Below are 17,922 nucleotides of genomic sequence, written 5' to 3' on the forward strand. Positions count from 1 at the left end.
CAGTAAAATATTTTGCATGACTTGGGATAGATGAAATGATTCTAGCAGGACTTGGTACAACTGGGTAAGATTTTACTACATGATCATTAACAGCTCTTAAATATTGAACTAATCTATAGACTATTTGTCCTTCAGCATCTAGCTTGGGTTTTTTAGCCAATAAAATTGGGGTGTTATATTCAGAGATGCATGGTATTATTATGCGTTGTTGAAATAATGAATTTATTATTTGGGGCAATCCCATAAATGGCCTCTTTGCTAAGTGGGTATTGTGGAATGCATGGTGGTGGACCTCCTTTAGTTAGCACTTTAACAGGGGTTGCTGATTTTAACAAACCTACATCTGTAGATAAGCCCATAAGCCTTTTGGAATATAAAATATGTACCTATGTATACACATACACACACACACATATAATATATTAATTAGTCACAGTCCAGACTAAATTTTTCCCCTCCAACCCTAGTGAACCAGTTTGAAATGGAACTAGCCCCATGTGTTTTCAAAAGCAAAACTGAGATAGCAAAATGTCATCCAAATTGGACCCAAACCAAACCCAAGTGGAAGCGTTCATTTCATTTGAATCCCTGTCAAGAGATAGTCCTAAACCCATTCCCTTTCACTGTGTTAATCACTCTGACAGTCAAAAAGGACTTCTGCTATTTAAATCCATTTCCGTCTATTTGACTTTGTTCAGTCCTTTGTGAATTAAGATGGAAACCACAGTCTACAGCAGTGCAAATACAGTGGGGGCAGGAGAGAGAGCATGGGAACCATGTTTTAGGACCTCTCAAGCTAGCCAAAATGCATGTAACGGTATGCAAATGATTAAATAGAAATTCAACCAGGACTCCCTCCCCCTAGCCTAACAGTTCCATCCCTGGCATTATATATGCTGAGAAGGGGGAAAGGGAGCCTAAAAAGCTAATCCTGGTCCAATGAATTGGGACTCAAGCCATCTCACAGGATGACTAAAAGAGAAGGTTCCTTAGTTCTCCCTCCTGTTGGCAGAGCACCTTCCATTTATTTAAAAATATTTCCAAGGAAACACACTTTTCATTCCTCCTACTTTCTAAAGACATCCCAACTGTATAGGAAAGTACGTTCTTTGTTCTAATACAATGGTACTTGTCAGAGTAGCCCAGCCTAAATTGCCTGGAGTGCAAAGTCCCTAAGAGACTAAAAGGCAACAAAAACATTCATTCTCTTTCAGAACACAATGCCATTTTCCTCCGACATATTTCACTTAGCTATTTCATCAACCAAAAAAAAGAAAGAAAGAAAGAAATAGTCATTGTTGTCCAAGCTCATCAAAAACAGTGAATAATGAAACTACTTGACTCAGAAAATAACTAGATCTACCCAGAGCAATGCAGGCACTTATGAAGTAGAAATGCCAATGAAAAGAACACAACAACTCCTTCCTATCAGGTTTAGAAGAATATGCTAACAGAAGTACAAAGATCATGGCAAAAAACAACAACAACACTTTTTTCTAGTAAAACTAAATACCAAAATGCTACATTCGGTGATGTCAAATATGCACGACAGAGTGCATTATTAGACTCTGATTAGAGCAGGATGAGACTTTGATCCAGAAGACAGGAGTTTGGAGTACAGGCTCAATTTCATGTAATTTTCTTAATTTCTTGATCTTTAATTTGCTTATCTAAAACAAGGATGATAACACTCGCATCACCAACTTTACAGGAGTCTTCTGAAAATCAAATAACACAATATATCAAAATACCATAAATCAGATAAATCCCTATGGATATTTTCAATGTCATAGTTTGCTATGTTGGATAGCTTTGAACTAATGTCTTAGAAACACTTGGTATCACTATCCTAGTTGAAGAAATTCTCCTTGAAGTAATTAAACATGACTAACAAACCTAATATTAAACAGAAGAGGGTGCTTTCTAGTTTCTCTGGTCAAAGAAATATCAGTGGGGGCTCTTGAGCTATAGTTTTGAGTAGAGCTTCTTTCCTCCAATGTGCTTTGAACTTGGAGTAGATTAGGAGTGGGGAAGAAGAGAAGGATGATGGTATGGGAAAGTGGGCACAGGTCATATATATATATATATATATGTAAAATCTTATGACTAAAAAATTAGAAATACAAGATATAGAATTCTGTACATGCCACATACTGCATTCAAAGCTAGGATTTATATAGAGTTGGATGGGAACATGTAGACCCGTAAGTTCAACTCCTTCATTTTATAGTCAATAGTGCCTAGAGAAAAATGGCTCACTCAAACTTGTGCTTGGTGCTTACGTGGAGCTTAGGAAATTCAGATTCACATTTTTCTTTTCTTTTTTTTTTTTTTGAAAATTTTATTTGTTCAATTTAGAACATTATTCCTTGGTTACAAGAATCATATTTCTTTCCCTCCCTCTCCTCTCCACACTCCTTCCCATAGCCGACGTGCAATTACACTGGGTTTTACATGTGTCCTTGATCAGAACTATTTCCATGTTGCTGATGTTTGCATCAGGATGTTCATTTAGGGTCTACATTGCCAATCATATCCCCCTTGACCCATGTAATCAAGCAATTGTTTTTCTTCTGTGTTTCTACTCCCACAGCTTTTCCTCTGGATGTGGATAGTGTTCTTTCTCACAGATCCCTCCTAGTTGTTCAGGATCACTGCATTGCCACTAATGGAGAAGTCCATTACATTCAATTGTACCAGAGTGTATCCGTCTCTGCATATACTGTTCTCCCAATTCTGTTCCTCTCCCATGGAACTCCTCCAGTTTATTATTCCTTTATCATTCCTTTGAGCACAATAGTATTCTATCACCAACATATACCACAATTTGTTCAGCCATTCCCCAATTGGAGGGCTTCCCCTAATTTTCCATTTTTTTGCCACCACAACAGCATGGCTATGAATATTCTTGTACATGCCTTTTTCCTTATTATCTCTTTGGGGTACAAACCCAGCAGTGCTATGGTTGGATCAAAGGGCAGACAGTCTTTTAGCGCCCTTTGGGCATAGTTCCAAATTGCCCTCCAGAATGACTGGATCAATTCACAATTCCACCAGCAATGCATTAATGTCCCAATTTTGCCACATCCCTTCCAACATTCATTACTTTCCTTTGCTGTCATGTTAGCCAATCTGCTAAGTGTGAGATGATACCTCAGAGTTGTTTTGATTTGCATCCCTGATTATCAGAGATTTAGAGCACTTTTTCATGTGCTTATTAATAGTTTTGATTTCTTTATCTAAAAATTGCCTATTCATGTCCCTTGCCCATTTATCAATTGAAGAATGGTTTGATTAGGGAATTCAGGTTCATTTACAAAAAAAAAATAATGGTAATCAATTGTCTTGAGGCTCATTTGTTTCTAATAAAAGATTTTTTTAATTTAAAAAAAGAAGTGACATTCATTGTGGCATGGAAGAAAGTACACTTGTTCTGATTACTTCTATCCTAAAGTATTTTAGACAAGACAGCTATGTCTTTCTTTATGCTCTCCAGTCTCTTTGACTGATGGAAACATTTTGAAGTTGGGATGGTCCAAAGACAATTCTCCAATCCTATTTTGCAGGTTACATAATAAGAAAAGCAGCTAAATGGCTCTATTGATAGAATGTTAGGTCTGGAGTCAGAATGACTTGAATTCAAAACCATCCTCAAACACTTCCTAGCTGTGTCACCCTGGGAAAGTCACTTAACCTCTGTTTGCCTCAATTTTTTTCATCTGTAAAATGAGGATAATAATAGCATCTACTCCTCAGAGGTGCTGTGAGAATCAAATGAGATAAAAATTGTAAAGAGCTTAACACAGTGGTTGAGGCATAGTAAGTGCAATATAACTGCTAGCTCATCATTATTATTAAATATTAAAATATTTATTTTAATTTATATTTTACATGTTAGTTGTAATATTAGTATTTAATATTAAAATAATAAACCTTATGTTTATAATGTGTTTTGACAGGTTTCCAACTGATTTCTCACACATTATTGGATTTGATCCTCACAACAATACTTTGAGGCACAGGCAAAAGCATCATCCAGTCCTTGTATTCTAGCATCAGAAACCCTGGACTTCCATTTGGTGAGTATTGACCACGCCTAGCCAATTTCAGGTCTGCCACAATGTCTATGCTCATGTCGTGTCACTGCATACACACTCCACCCTACTTTCTACTTCTAGTAGTTTGGGGAACTAGAATCAAGTTAATCTATTATTACTGAGAAGGACTTGTCAGTCATTTGTTCTATAGTACCACTCATCATCCATGTGACTTCCTGGCACCATAACTCTGGTGCCTTGATCCCTATCAGATATTAAAATACATTCTACTTGAGAACTAGAACTGTTTTGTTTTATGTATTTGTATTTCAAGCATTTATTATAGCACTTGGTTCATTCTTACTCCTTATTAAATGCTTCATTCATTCATTCATTCATTCATCTGTCTCTATGTCCTATATATAGTAGGCACTTAACAGATGCTCATGGGACTGGATCCTATTTTCATTAAAGACCACAAAATAACATCATTGAAAGGAGATATTATTTCTGTCATATCAGTCTCATGTTACAATTCAGTTTTGAGTTCAAAGTAAAAGATATTTGAGGCACCACCATGAGTTAATGTGGCTATGAGTCCAGGGACTCCATTGGCACAATAACTAATTTCCCAATCTCAAAAACAGTCCCTCCTGACCAAGCCTTAAAGCCCCGAGTGATTTGAGAAAATTTCCACTGTGTCAATCTTTGGTACCTTTATTGTGTAAATTTGCAGGGTCTTAAAGGCACAAGCCTCTTTTATCATTATTGTTTCTTTGAAACACTAATTTTCTATTTTGTTATTTAAGATTTATTGGTGTCTTTTGCTTTCACACTATAATAATTTCCCATTATATATTCCACTCCAACTGAACTATGCCTTGTTAACAAGGAAAAACAATTAAGCAAAATCTGTGTCTGATAGTATATGCAATAAATATTCCACAACCACAGTCTCTTACCTCTCTTTCAGAAAGAAGGTGGTTTATTTCATCATCCACTCCCCCTGCACCATGGTTGGTCATTGCAGTTCATTAGAGTCTAACTGAATTTCTCCACTACTTTTATTTTTATTATTGGGCCATTATAGATTTTTTCTTATATTTTTTATTTCTCTCTTTATCACTTTATATGAGTCTTCCTAGCTTCTCTGAATACCTCATATTCCATTTTTTCATGGTTCTAGAGAAATCCATTGCATTCATCTGCCTCCTTTTGTCCAGTCATTCACCAAAGAATGAACACCTATTTTGATTCCAGTTTGTTGTTGTTCCTATCACAAGTGCTGCAATAGCTATTTTGATGCATAAAACTCTCTGACTTTATCTCCTTGAGCTAGATGCTCTAATAGGATTACTGAATCAAAGAATATAAATATGTTAGTGACTTTCCTCACTTATGGCAATATGTAACATGCTGTCATATTTTCATGGCCACAAGAAACAATTTACCAAACCACACTAGACCACAATGGCAATTTAAGGGATGACCACAGTAAGTGGCTCAGTATAATTTTATCACTTCCCCTTGATTTCTCACTAAAATAGTTCATAGGTATTTTCACAATTGATTTTTCCAACTGAAAGCCTTTATAGATGCCTAGTTTAAGGAAATTCTAGATGCCCCTTTCTTAAGGGCCTAAAGTATATCTTGCAGCCAATAAAATATAATAGTGTATCTATTGTGATTTGGGTTATTATAATACCTCAGGAATTTATAATCTACTTAGAGAAAGGTTTTTTCCTAAAAAATTAATGTTTAATCATTTGGAATTAGATTGGGGGTGGGGGATAATCAAAATTGATCCAGTCTGGATCCTGCTGCAGAACATCTACCTCAGGGAGGTCAAAGTCTTGAAGCCCATAGCAACACTTCTGCTTAACTTTCTCTTCATAAAAAAAATTTTCTTTTAATTAAAAGTCAATGCAATGAGCAATTTGGAAAATTTACTACCTCTGAAAAATTGCAAATCATGTTGGGAATGCACAGCTCCACTTCAGGCCTTCAGTTAGAGTTAAGCACAGGACAAAGAACATGCTGGTAGAAACAGGTTCACATGATCCCTATCCTGCAATAGTCAATCCAAAGGGCCAGGAAAAATCAGGAGTTTAGAACAGTAGAACAATCAGGCAAACACAAGAAAGGAAGGAAAAAGCAAGAGACAAAGGTGACTGACGGTCTTGCTTCACACAAAGTCTCTGCCCAAGCCAATGGTCTTTTAGGGTAGTGGAATGCTCTATCCGTGCTCCCTTGATTAGCAGCATCCAGGCAGTTGTAAGGCTGAAAAATCCTACATTCCATATCTCCTCTCCCCATTCCCTCCTTCATTCACACAGACACACAAAGTACCAAGGCTTACCAACATTTCTATTTCCAAAGCTTCAACACTCATAACATTTCTCATTCCCATTCCTACTTCTTCTCTTCCCCAATGACCTCCTTTGCCACTACGAGAACACAGTACATTGACATCATCCTAGCAGTTACCCTGTGTTTGCTTGTTTGATCCCATGAGATCTTGACATAAGTATTATCCACATTTAGCAGATGAAGAAACTGAGGCTTGAAGATATATCTAGTAAGTCATACACCTGGAATTCAAGTTTAAGTCTTGCTCTGAATCAAGTGATCTTTCATAACATAGGCATGGATATATTTCTTCCTTAATAAGTGCCTTCAGGGTTATGGCAAATCTTTAAATCTCACAGCTTGGAGAGAGAGAGAGAGACCAACAAACAGACAGACAGACAGAGATAAAGAGACAGACAGAGATAAAGAGACAGACAGAGATAAAGAGACAGACAGAGATTAAGAGACAGACAGACAGAGATTAAGAGACAGACAGACAGAGATTAAGAGACAGACAGACAGAGATTAAGAGACAGACAGACAGACACCGTGGATTTTTTTCTAAAAGTATTCTCTGGAAGTCTTTATGCTGCCTTCCTGTCCAGACAGACATACCTGATCTCACTGCTAAACTTACTACAGTAAGCAGATGTCGGTGCTTAAGAATCATCCAATTATTACTTCAATAGATCATATGACTGTACAAACATCTCAAGTGTGTATCTCCTATGACAACTTCAGCCACGTTTTGAAAGCTTCAGGGCATTCGACTAGGAAGGCATCAACAAATAAAATAACCTCACATTTGGCATTTTTTTGTTTCATTCTATGGCCCTGTCCCTCTATTTTTAATAACTAATTCTCTTGATCTTAGTTCAACCTATTAGTAAGCAAGAAGCACAGCAGAAATGGAATGGTAGGAAACAAATAAACAAACAAACAAAAAAAAAGCACCAGAGCACCCTCTCTCTCATTACAGACAGGGCTAACAAACAAAAGGATGGCAATGCCCAGTCAAGTGGGCTCCCTCCAGGGACTGCTAACAGACATACTTGACTGAACTGACAATGTTCTCCTTGGCATTTCTAATAAGAGTTTTAAGTCCTAGAGGAAAACATCTCTATCATGTGATGCAAAGTAGTTGAATGTGGCCCTCTGGGGGGAAGAATACCCTGGTTAAAAGAAGTAAGGATGCCCAAACACGGACAACATGGTCTGTGCATTGTTATGAGATTTAGTAAAACAAAATTAAATTCCTCAGTGAGAAACGTTAGGAGGGGCATTTTATTTTCAATGAGTTAGAATGCATTCTTGACCCATTATGTGAATAAAAAGTAGATTCTGGAATTCAGAACCTCCCACAGACATAAGCTATTTCTTTACCTACTATAACTAAAATTCATACTGCACAATTCCATTGGTCTGGACCACTTACCATATTTTACATAATTATAACTTCTAATAATGTGAATTCAGATATATTAGCCTACTTCAGGGGATTCATTATTCACATTAATGGGGACCTAGCTATTTTATCTGTCATAACATAGACAGGTATCAGGGACCCCATAAGCCCCTTAAGTACCAACTAGGGACTAGAAGGGACCATTAGAAGAGACACTCTAAAGCTTTAAAAATGTGACATTAGTAATAATGGTGCCAAGAGTCTCAATCACTTTTTCAAAGTATTTATTAAGTACCTACTATGTGGCAGGCGCTAGAGATACAAAGACAAAAATTAAAATATCCCTGCCCTAAGGGAGCTTGTATTCTGTCAAATGTGTCCTCCTACTACAAATCTTAGAACAAGGATTCTTAAACTTTTTCATATCATAGATCTCTCTGACAAATATGACAGGGGCTGTAGACCTCTTTTCAGAATGTCTTTAAAAGCATAAAGTACAAGACCCACAGGATTTCAAAGGAAATCAAACATTCATTTATTTAAAAAAGTGTAATTTTTTCCCATCTTAGTCCATGGATCCATTGAAATCAATGGGGTTGTCTGGGGAGCCAGTCCTGTGGATCCCAGAAACCCTGTCCTAGATGATTTATGTGTTCAATTCTGATCTGCTAACCTAGAATTTTAACCCTGATGTACTCACCTGGTTTCAGTTACTTACTGCCTGGGTGACCTTGAATAAATAATATAATGTCTCTGGGCCTTTGGTCTCTCGTCAATAAAATGAGAGGATTGGAATAAATGATCTCTACCATCCTTTCAAAATCTAAAATTCTATGATTTTTTTTTACTGTAAAGAGAAAAAGGTCAAGGTCAATGTCTGTAGAGGACATTTACATTTCTTGAGTGAGGGGAAGAAAATTAATCAATGAAAGGGACTCAGAATGAAGATAGAAGGAAGTAGATAGATGGGAGAATCAGACAACAAATATCCAAGGGAAAAGAAAGTATCACAAAGAGGAGGCTCAGAAAATCAAATGCTACAGCAATTTCCAAGAGTACAAGGACAAAGGATCATTATATTTGTCTATTAAGAACTCATTGCTGTCCTCAGAAAGTATCATTTTAGATCAGTGAGGGGAAAAGAGTCAGAATAAAAGAGGTTCAGAAATAGACAGTAAGAAAGTAAATATAAAAGCACAATCATAATACAATGACCCATCAATACTACTACTGGGTCTGTATCCCCAAGAGATCCCCAGAGATAAAGAAAAATGACCTACCTGGACTAAACTACCTTTAGCAATTTTTTTTGTAGAGGCAAGTTGGACATGTAGTACCAGCCTATTCTGTTTTTTGTTGTTGTTGTTGTTGTTGTTTTGGCATCCAAAACAACTTTTGGGTTTTAAAACAAAAAATCTTACTTCTGAACCATATTTCTCTGGAGCGATGGAGTGGAATCCTCCCTACGATGCTAAGAGATACTGTATCATGCTGTGCAACCATTCTAAGGACCGAGCAGTGATTCCTGGAGATTGGAAGACGTGTGTATGTGTATCTGATCCAGACTGAGGTTGGATTCCACCAAATCAGAGAGGCTCAGAAAATGGATATCACAAAGACAGCACATAAATTGGAGTAGGGGAAGAAAGTAGGCTCTCTTTTCAGCCTCAGAACCATAGACAGAGGAGGTGGCTTGTCTGGTTGTACAGCTGGCTTGGGGACAACAACTAGGACAGCTTACCTAAGATCTGGCCATGAAGATAGCAGAGCCAGATTGGGGAGGAGTATGGTAACACCAGTCACATGTGGTTGGTCCCTTATTTTCTCTAGCCTGATTTTTGTTATTGAGTAAATAACTATGCAGTTATATATATGTATATATAGATATACACATACACAAAAATAACTATACATTAAGATTTCCATCATTTCCAGAGAATTTCAATCTTAACATAAAGAACTGGAAACTGAAGGGTTGCCTATCACTTGGAGAAATGAATGAATGAGAAATATCAAAATGGGATGAGTTCAAAAAACCTGAAAAGACTTCTATGAACTGATACAAAGTGAAGTGAGTAGGACCAGGAGAACAATTGTATACAGTAACAGAAATATATGATGATCGGCCATGAAGGACTAAAACCATTTTCAGCAAAGGAAATTCCCAAGACGTGCATAAGGGACGTACAATGGAAAATGCCATCCACAGCCTAAGAAGAAACTGCTGGAGTCTGAGTATAGATCAAAGCATGCCGTCTTCCACTTTTCCTTTGTGAGTTCTTTATTTGTATGTGTGCAATGGGTATCCTAGCATGATATGAGCAATATGTAAATATGTATTGCATGAAAACACTGATAATTTATATTTATTTATGTAAATAAATAAATATACATATAGATAATAATTATATACTATTTACCACTTGTATGGGAAAAATTAGATCAATATAATTTGATGGCATTTTGATAACAATATATTGATAGTGTTGTAAATAGGAACAACCAGGAATGTTAAGGGGAGAAAACTGGGTAAAGTATCTTTTACTGCTTGTAGTAGATCGGGCAGGTGCCTAATAGCTTGTCGCTACTGAAGCTCCCTGTAACTGTTTTTGGGCAAGGATAACTGCTGGAAAAAGATGTAAAAATGTAATAAAAATTTATTTTTTGTTTATTTTAATATTTAATTTTCTTTATTTAAATTTTAATATTTAATAAATATTGGGAAAGGTTTGAGGAAAGGTAAGGAACGGTAACAATGGTTGAGGATTAGGATTGATTCCCTAGTCTTACCACTATCCTGCAAAGGCTGGCTTCCTGCTCAAGGAACTTGAACCTCCTTAAAATCCTCCTTAAGGGGGCAACTGAGTAGCTCAGTGGATTGATAGAGCTCAGAGGCCTTGAGATGAGAGGTCTTAGGTTCAAATCTGACCTCAGACACTTTCCAGCTGTGTGACCCTGGCCAAGTCCCTTAACCCCCATTGCCTAGCCCTTACTGCTCTTCTAACTTGGAACCAATATACAGTATTGATTCCAAGACAGAAGGTAAGGGTTAAAAAAAAAAAAAAACCCTCCTTAAAATGATCACTAAAAACCCGGGGTCTATACCAAATAAGCTATGCTAATGACTAATCCTCTCAGTTATATAAGTATGTTTACTGTCTCCTTAGGTCTCTTTCAGCTTTAAATCAGTTCAGTTATTCACTATCTGACCTCTGCCACCCCTTCCCATTCCAACTAGGCTTTTTGGCCTAAGCAGGCCACAAAATGGCTCAACCCTCTCAGCTGCCACACAAAGGAAAACCAGCCTCTCTATTTTCTGTTGATTTCCCCCACAAACTTACTCCAGAAACTCTAACCTGTTCTCCTCCTTCACCTGCCACTGGGTTTTTTCCAGTGTTCCAGGGAACAGAAACACTAGCCTCCTCCTAGGGGAAAAAAGCTCCAGGAGTCTATTGGCAGTTGGAAAACACCCAACTCACTCAGGCTACCCAGAATTCCAACAGGCACCCTTCCCAAGATTCTGTCTGGCCTTGAAGAAACCTTACCCACTATTCTTTACCCTGTCCTTAGCTGCTAAGATCCCAATTACTCCAAATGTTCCTTATTAGCCCTATGGCTTAGTTAATCCTAATAATACTGTAATACAATTACTTATGTCAATAAAATCACCTCAACATAATTTGTATCCTTTGTAATCCTATGTATTTTATTTTGCATGTTTGAAAATATTACCTTTGGAAAAGGTCAATAAGTTTCCACTAGGTTGACCACTAAAGGATCCATGGTCCAGAAAGGTAGAGAACCCCTGCCATAAAGGCTGAGATACTCTAGTCAAAGTAATTTGCTTTCTCATATATTTCCCTTCAGGCATTTTCATATATAGAATTTCTAAAATAGAGCACTACTTATCAGAGCATTTGTTAAGGGTTGCCACACAAGAAACAATAGTTGATAAAAATATACCTTAGTTTGAATTCATCCACGAAATACAATGTGCAATCTCAAAATTGGTAAGATAGACTCAGAATTTGTTTTTGTTTAAAAAATATTTATTTATTTAGAATACTTTTCCATGGTTACATGATTCTTGATTTTCCCCTTTTCCCTTCCCCCTCCCTGAATTGACAAGCATGGAGCATGTATCATTGCTTGAAACCTATTTCCATATTATTCTTTTTTGCAGTAGAGTGATCATTTAACACCAAAACCCCAATCATGTCTCCATCAAACTATATAATCGATCGTGTGTTTTTCTTCTGCATTTCTGCTCCTACAGTACTTTCTCTGGATATGGATAATGTTCTTTCTCCTAAGTTCCTCAGTGTTGTCCTGGAAGACTCGGGTTTTTTTAAAGGATTTTTAAGGAGAGAGGAGAGAGGAATTGACTTTGTCTCTAAATGGTTCAGGAGGTTGTAGGCATGGGGTCTCCAACAACCCAGTCTGCTAAAGAAGTTCCATTTTCCAAGCCTGCTGATGGCAAAAGGTAAAATAGACAGGGACCTCCATGTTCTTTTGGTGATGAAGAGGAACATTATGGATTTTCTGAAATAGTTAAAGCATACCGTGCTTAGTGGCTCAATCCCGAGTACATTGAGTATATTCTGTCTCTAGAAAGGGGAGTAACGTGAAGAGACTCTAAACACCAGACAAAACTATTGCTTACCTCACAGCACAATGGCCTCATTGTTCAGCTCTTAGACGCATGATGTCTCTGAAGACCTCTAAGTGCTTATAGAACTAGAAGAGTCTCTCCAGGGACAGGCACAACACAAAGGACATGAAGACAGTCAGACAAAGTCAGTCAGGTCACCACCAGACCATAGCCGCGTTGCTCTGTCACAAAGGGGCTTTGCCTGACTTTCTGGTTCTTCCTCCCATCAGCAGTCAACTCTGTAGCAAAAGATCCACTTAAATACTGGGCTCTCCCTGTTTTTAATCAATTGACTAACAAAACCACCTCAAGACTAGGAAAGAGTTGTATCTCCTCAGGATTATTAGTAGCAGCTGCTACTTTCCAACCCCTCCACATTAATTCTTTGCTTTCCTGATTGAGGCGATATTCTGATTTTTTAGAGCAGAGGTTTTTAATCTTGGATCCGTGGTCCTCCCAAGGGACCAGAGTATATCTTTCAGGGAATTCATGAATTTCAAATTTAAAAAAAAACAGCTTTCTATTAGCTGACTTCTAACTGAAATTTATTGGTACAGTTGAAAGAGTGCTGGGTGTGGTGTCTGGAAGACTCATCTTCCTGATTTTAAATCTGTTCTCAGATGCTTATTAGCTGTGTGGCTCCAAGCAAATTACCTGACCCTGTGTGCCTCGGTTTATTCATCTGTCAAATGAGCTGGAGAAGGAAATAGTCAACCACTCCAGTATCATTACCAGAAAAACCCCAAATGGAGTCACAAAGAGTTGGACATTTCTAAAAAAAATAATGCCTCAACAACAGCAACCAATTATGAAAAAAGGTAAAAAGGCAGCTAAGTGGCTCAGGAAATAAAATTGAGTCTGGAGGTGGGAGGTCCTGGGTTCAAATTTGACCTTAGATACTTCCTAGCTGGGTGACCCTAGGCAAGTCACTTAACCCCAATTGGATAGCCCATATCACTCTTCCACCTTGGAACCAATATTTAGCATTGATTCTAAGGCAGACTGTAAAGGTTAAAAAAAAAAAAGCAAGAGGCTTGATTCTGAGAAAGGGTCTGTGGAGTTCACCAAATGCACAAAGGAGTCCACAGAACAAAAAAGGTAAAGATTCTGTGTTTAGACAGGCTATTTTTTTTATTCTTGCTGGTCCTATTTTATACAATATTTAATTTGGTAAAGCCACTTCAAATTCCCTTATAAGAAGATGGAACATGCATCCAAATTAATAAACTTCAATAAAAACAGTAAGAAAAAATTAAGCCATAATCCCAAGTATACACAGTCTATAACTGTGTCTTTGTAGTCACTTTTTTATAAATATTCAGAATTAAGACGCTTCAGAGAAACCACAAAAGCCCCCACTGAAGACAGTCTTTTTATGGAATTTGGACCAGCAGAGAAAAATGAGAAAAGTGCTCCGTGCAAGCAGGCAGAAATGGGCCCTGGCATGTTTATTACTCTGGTGGCTCGAAAAACATTCGGTGCTCCTGGTTTGTTTTCCTCAGAATGTCTGACACCTCAAGCAGTGACTCTGACTCCTTCTCCCTAAATATCAAGTTTCACCCTCCTAGACAGCCCACAGACCAGATAGATCTTGTCAGCAGAATGCCGGGGGTATGCTGAGGTCAGTGTCCCATTTTGGGTCACTCCCTGTTCCACCCCAAGCCTTTCCCAGACTACACATGGCGAAAAAAGAAAATTCAGCAGCCTAAAAACACAGACCAAAAGCCCCTGTGAAGACCAGACCAAAATCCATAGCCATGAACACAACTTAATGCCAAAGCCAGAATCGCCAAATAGAAATACACAAGATAGGGTTTTACACATACAAATAAATATCTTTTTATCAAATGATGCTATTTCTAATGGGGGGAGAGGACCAAGGGAGTACCTGGATATTTTAATATAATAATATATTTATATATATATAATACATTTAATATAATAGTATAATATAATATAAATAAATAAAATTTTAACTCAGAGTTGTAAAATAGAATAATTCACAATCAAAAATAGAGGATTCCATTCTTTTGTAATAAATCTACTTCTTCATAGTTTTATTTTCCAAATCTAAATGTAAATTATTCAGTTGGTTATATTAATGGTAACTTCTCCAGCCTTTCTCTAGGTTATTCAATGATGTATACATTTCAAAAAATTCAATCAGCATTGCATAGGGGAAATACAATTAGGATGGTCAGCAATTGAATAAAAATACAACAAAGAACCAAATTACTACTCTACCAAGAATGCTTAAATATTTTATAAATTCCCTAGGGAATCTGCTGAGAATACACAAAGAAAATCCTTGGCCCGGTGAGTCTTCACAATGAATAGTGGAAAGAACGCTGGATTAGGAGGAGTCAGGAGATGTTCTGGCTTCACATGACTTTGCTCGGTCCTTTTGGATTTTCAGTTTCCTCATTCATAAAATGAGGAGGGGAGGCAGATGACCTCTAAAGTTCAGTCTAGCTCTAAAGGCTTATGGTGTCTATGAGGCAGTTAGAGTTATTTCATAAGACCTCCTGGAGCTCTTAGCATATCCCCACAAAAAGATCTGGAGGTACTGAGATCTTCCCTGAACACCCACCCAACTGTCTTTCCAAACTCTCCAAGACCTTGAACTTAAAGTATAAGTTGGAAAAGCACTCTTCATTTTACTAAAAAGGGTCATTGTTGGCCAAAGATGCTTTGTAAGCATGAATAATAAAAAACCACTTGGTCCCATATGGAATGGTATTTAATTTAATAAAAATGCTTCCCAGCTGTGTGACCCTGGGCAAATCACTTAACCCCCATTACCTAATCCTTGCCAATCTTCTGCCTGGGAGCCAATACATAGTACTGATTCCAAGACAGAAGGTAAGGATTTAAGAAATAATAATAATTTAACAAAAATAGTTATCAGGTACTATACTAAGTACTTTATAATTATTATCTTATTTGATCCTTACAGCCCTGGGAGAGAGGTGCTTTTATCTTCATTTTACTGGTAAGGAAACTGAGGTAGGTAGATAGATAGATAGATAGATAGATAGATAGATAGATAGATAGATAGATAGAAAGTGATTTGCCTAGGCTTGCACAGCTAGTATCTGAGGTTAGATTTGAACTCAGGTCTTTCAGATGCCAAACCCAGCACTCAATCCACTACACCTCATAGCCATCTCCATAAGAAAAGATACTTCTCTTTCCAGGGCTACAGATTGAGAAGTGGCTCATCTGTCCATTCAAGACCAATCCCAGACTTGCTCTCTGCTAATCAGCTTTTTCTGCTTCATTCACAGAACTAAGGAATCCATTGTTAAGTCTCTTCATCTCCTCTATCCAAGGGGTCTTGGGAGTAGCCATCCCAGCTTTCCCTATAACCTCAAAAGTAAATAAAGATGTTGTATCTGTTGTAATTGAATCCAATCCAATCCAATAACCATTTATTAAGCCCTTGAGTTGGTGCAGCAACTGAATGGCCCATCCAGACTGAGATCTGAGGGGCTAAATGGAGCCCCACCTCAGTTATTGCTCCCCTTATATGTGGCATTACAAGCAGTAGTGCTTCAGGGTGGACTTTGGGCTGGTCATGAGGCTGTTCAAGTATGAGAACACACCTTCAAGGGAGGACAGATAAAGATGACACCAATAGCTTCATATCCTCTGCTTATAGACAAGATGGTACCCACAATGCAGGAAGCCCCAGATAGTGAACTTTCAACTAGAGTCTTGACCTGGGAAACTATCCCTGACTGCTGAGCCCACTTCAGCAGCTCAGTATACACCCATATGTGATAGATATCACAAAGTCTAATCCAATTGCAGAGAGAGAAGGAGACTGGGCTTCTGAACTTGTTTACCCAACTCTAAACCCTGAGAGACATCACTGGCAAATTTAGGAATGAAGTGATGAAGGAAATGTTTTCTCAGCTGCATCAACTTTGGCCCTCCCCCCTCCCCCATCAGCCTTCCTTAGGGCTAAGGAAGAAAAATCCTTATTAACTGATTAGGGACAGAAAGGCAAAAAGAAAAATGTTACCAAGTTCCATCTCCTGTATGAATGGGAAATATGACCTTCCTGGTGATGATTTGTGAATGGCGCATACCTGCAGCACCATTTCCTAGCTCCTACTGTCCCCCTCTGCTCCCTTTCATGTTTCTCTGCCACCCAATAGGTCCTACTTACTGCTGCCTCATCTTACCCACCCAGATCACATTTCCAGATAGAAATATCACTATTGTATTAAATAATAAAACCTACCCCATCCCCTACCTCCCATTTCTGGGTCCTCCAATCCCTGACCTTAATTGCTTCCTACAGGGAGGGAAAAGAGGGTGAGCTCTGAGCTGTAGGGTGCAATATCATCTCCTCAATAAAGCAGATTCTCCCTTTTGACATTCAAAACCCTTTACAAGATGGCCCTCTCATAGCATTTTTCAGTCTTCTAATTCTTTACTCCCCACTCAATGACTTCCTTGCTATTCCTCACACAAGACACTCCATCTCCAGACTCTAGGAATTGTCACCAGTTGTCTCAAATGCTTGAAATAGTCTTCCTCCTTATCTCTACTGTGGAAAGGAAACTAGACTAATAGTTTGTGGGGGGGAAGGGTCAACTGGGAGTGGCAATTGGGTTTTGTGACTAGCACTTCCTTCCTGCTGGGTGGGACTTGCGTCCTGGTGTTGGAGGAGAGGGGAGCTTGTTCAGCCCAGTCTGGAGTGGCATGTTCTTCTTGGTTCAGCCCAAAGACACAGGCTTCTAAAGGTTAGAATTGTTCTTGTTTGCTTTCTGTCTATTGCTAAGATTCTGAATTAGAACAACGAGAGTAGAAGGAGTGGGACAAACCCTCCGCCAGCCTCTAGGGCCTGGCCCTATACTCTGAAGCTAAGGAAAAACTCCAATTCCATATAAAGATTATTAAACTTTATATTATTTGAATTTGCAGTCAGATAAATGGACTATCTTTTCTGGTCATAGAGGGAGCTGAACTTCAGTTTCAGTCATTCAAAGATGAACCATCCTTATTGGACCCCTGCTGTTTCCTCTCAGCAGGGGTCATTTCCCTCCTTTGCTTCACCAAGCAATATACCCTCTCTCCCCTCTCTCCTACATACCCTGCTACAAACCTCCCATTTATTCCCTGTTTTCCAATTCCCTATTTCCTTTCCCAATAAATATTACAGTTTTTTGGCAAGCCTTTTGATGTTACCCCATGTACCTGGCTTCATAACTGACTTTGTTTGGCAGCACCTGAGACTACTTGCGAATAACATGGTTTCGCTCCTTGTTGGATGTACCTCTCCATGGTTTCTAAATTTGGTGCTTGCAATGATTTCTTGCAATTACAATTCACAACATTTTGTTTTTGTTTGTGTATTATTGCTGCTATACTTTACATTGCTTTTCCAAGACCTTGGTTTGTTATTAGCTTGGAATAATTGTGCCTTTAAATAACAGTCTCGAACCATGTGACCCATTTTTCCACAGAGG

The 17,922-nt window shown here is 38.1% G+C and overlaps 1 long non-coding RNA gene across 1 annotated transcript in view; it reads right to left on the reverse strand.

Annotated features, from left to right (window-relative positions):
- The window catches only part of LOC103096175 (uncharacterized), a 62,196-nt gene extending 49,294 nt beyond the window's left edge, over positions 1-12,902 (reverse strand). The window contains exon 1 of the long non-coding RNA XR_008913928.1: positions 12,455-12,902. This is a non-coding gene — a long non-coding RNA (uncharacterized LOC103096175). The remainder of the gene's footprint in view (positions 1-12,454) is intronic.
- Between the last annotated feature and the right edge of the window lie 5,020 nt (positions 12,903-17,922).

This window comes from Monodelphis domestica, chromosome 8 (assembly GCF_027887165.1).
Source record: "Monodelphis domestica isolate mMonDom1 chromosome 8, mMonDom1.pri, whole genome shotgun sequence".
Classification (NCBI taxonomy): domain Eukaryota; kingdom Metazoa; phylum Chordata; class Mammalia; order Didelphimorphia; family Didelphidae; genus Monodelphis; species Monodelphis domestica.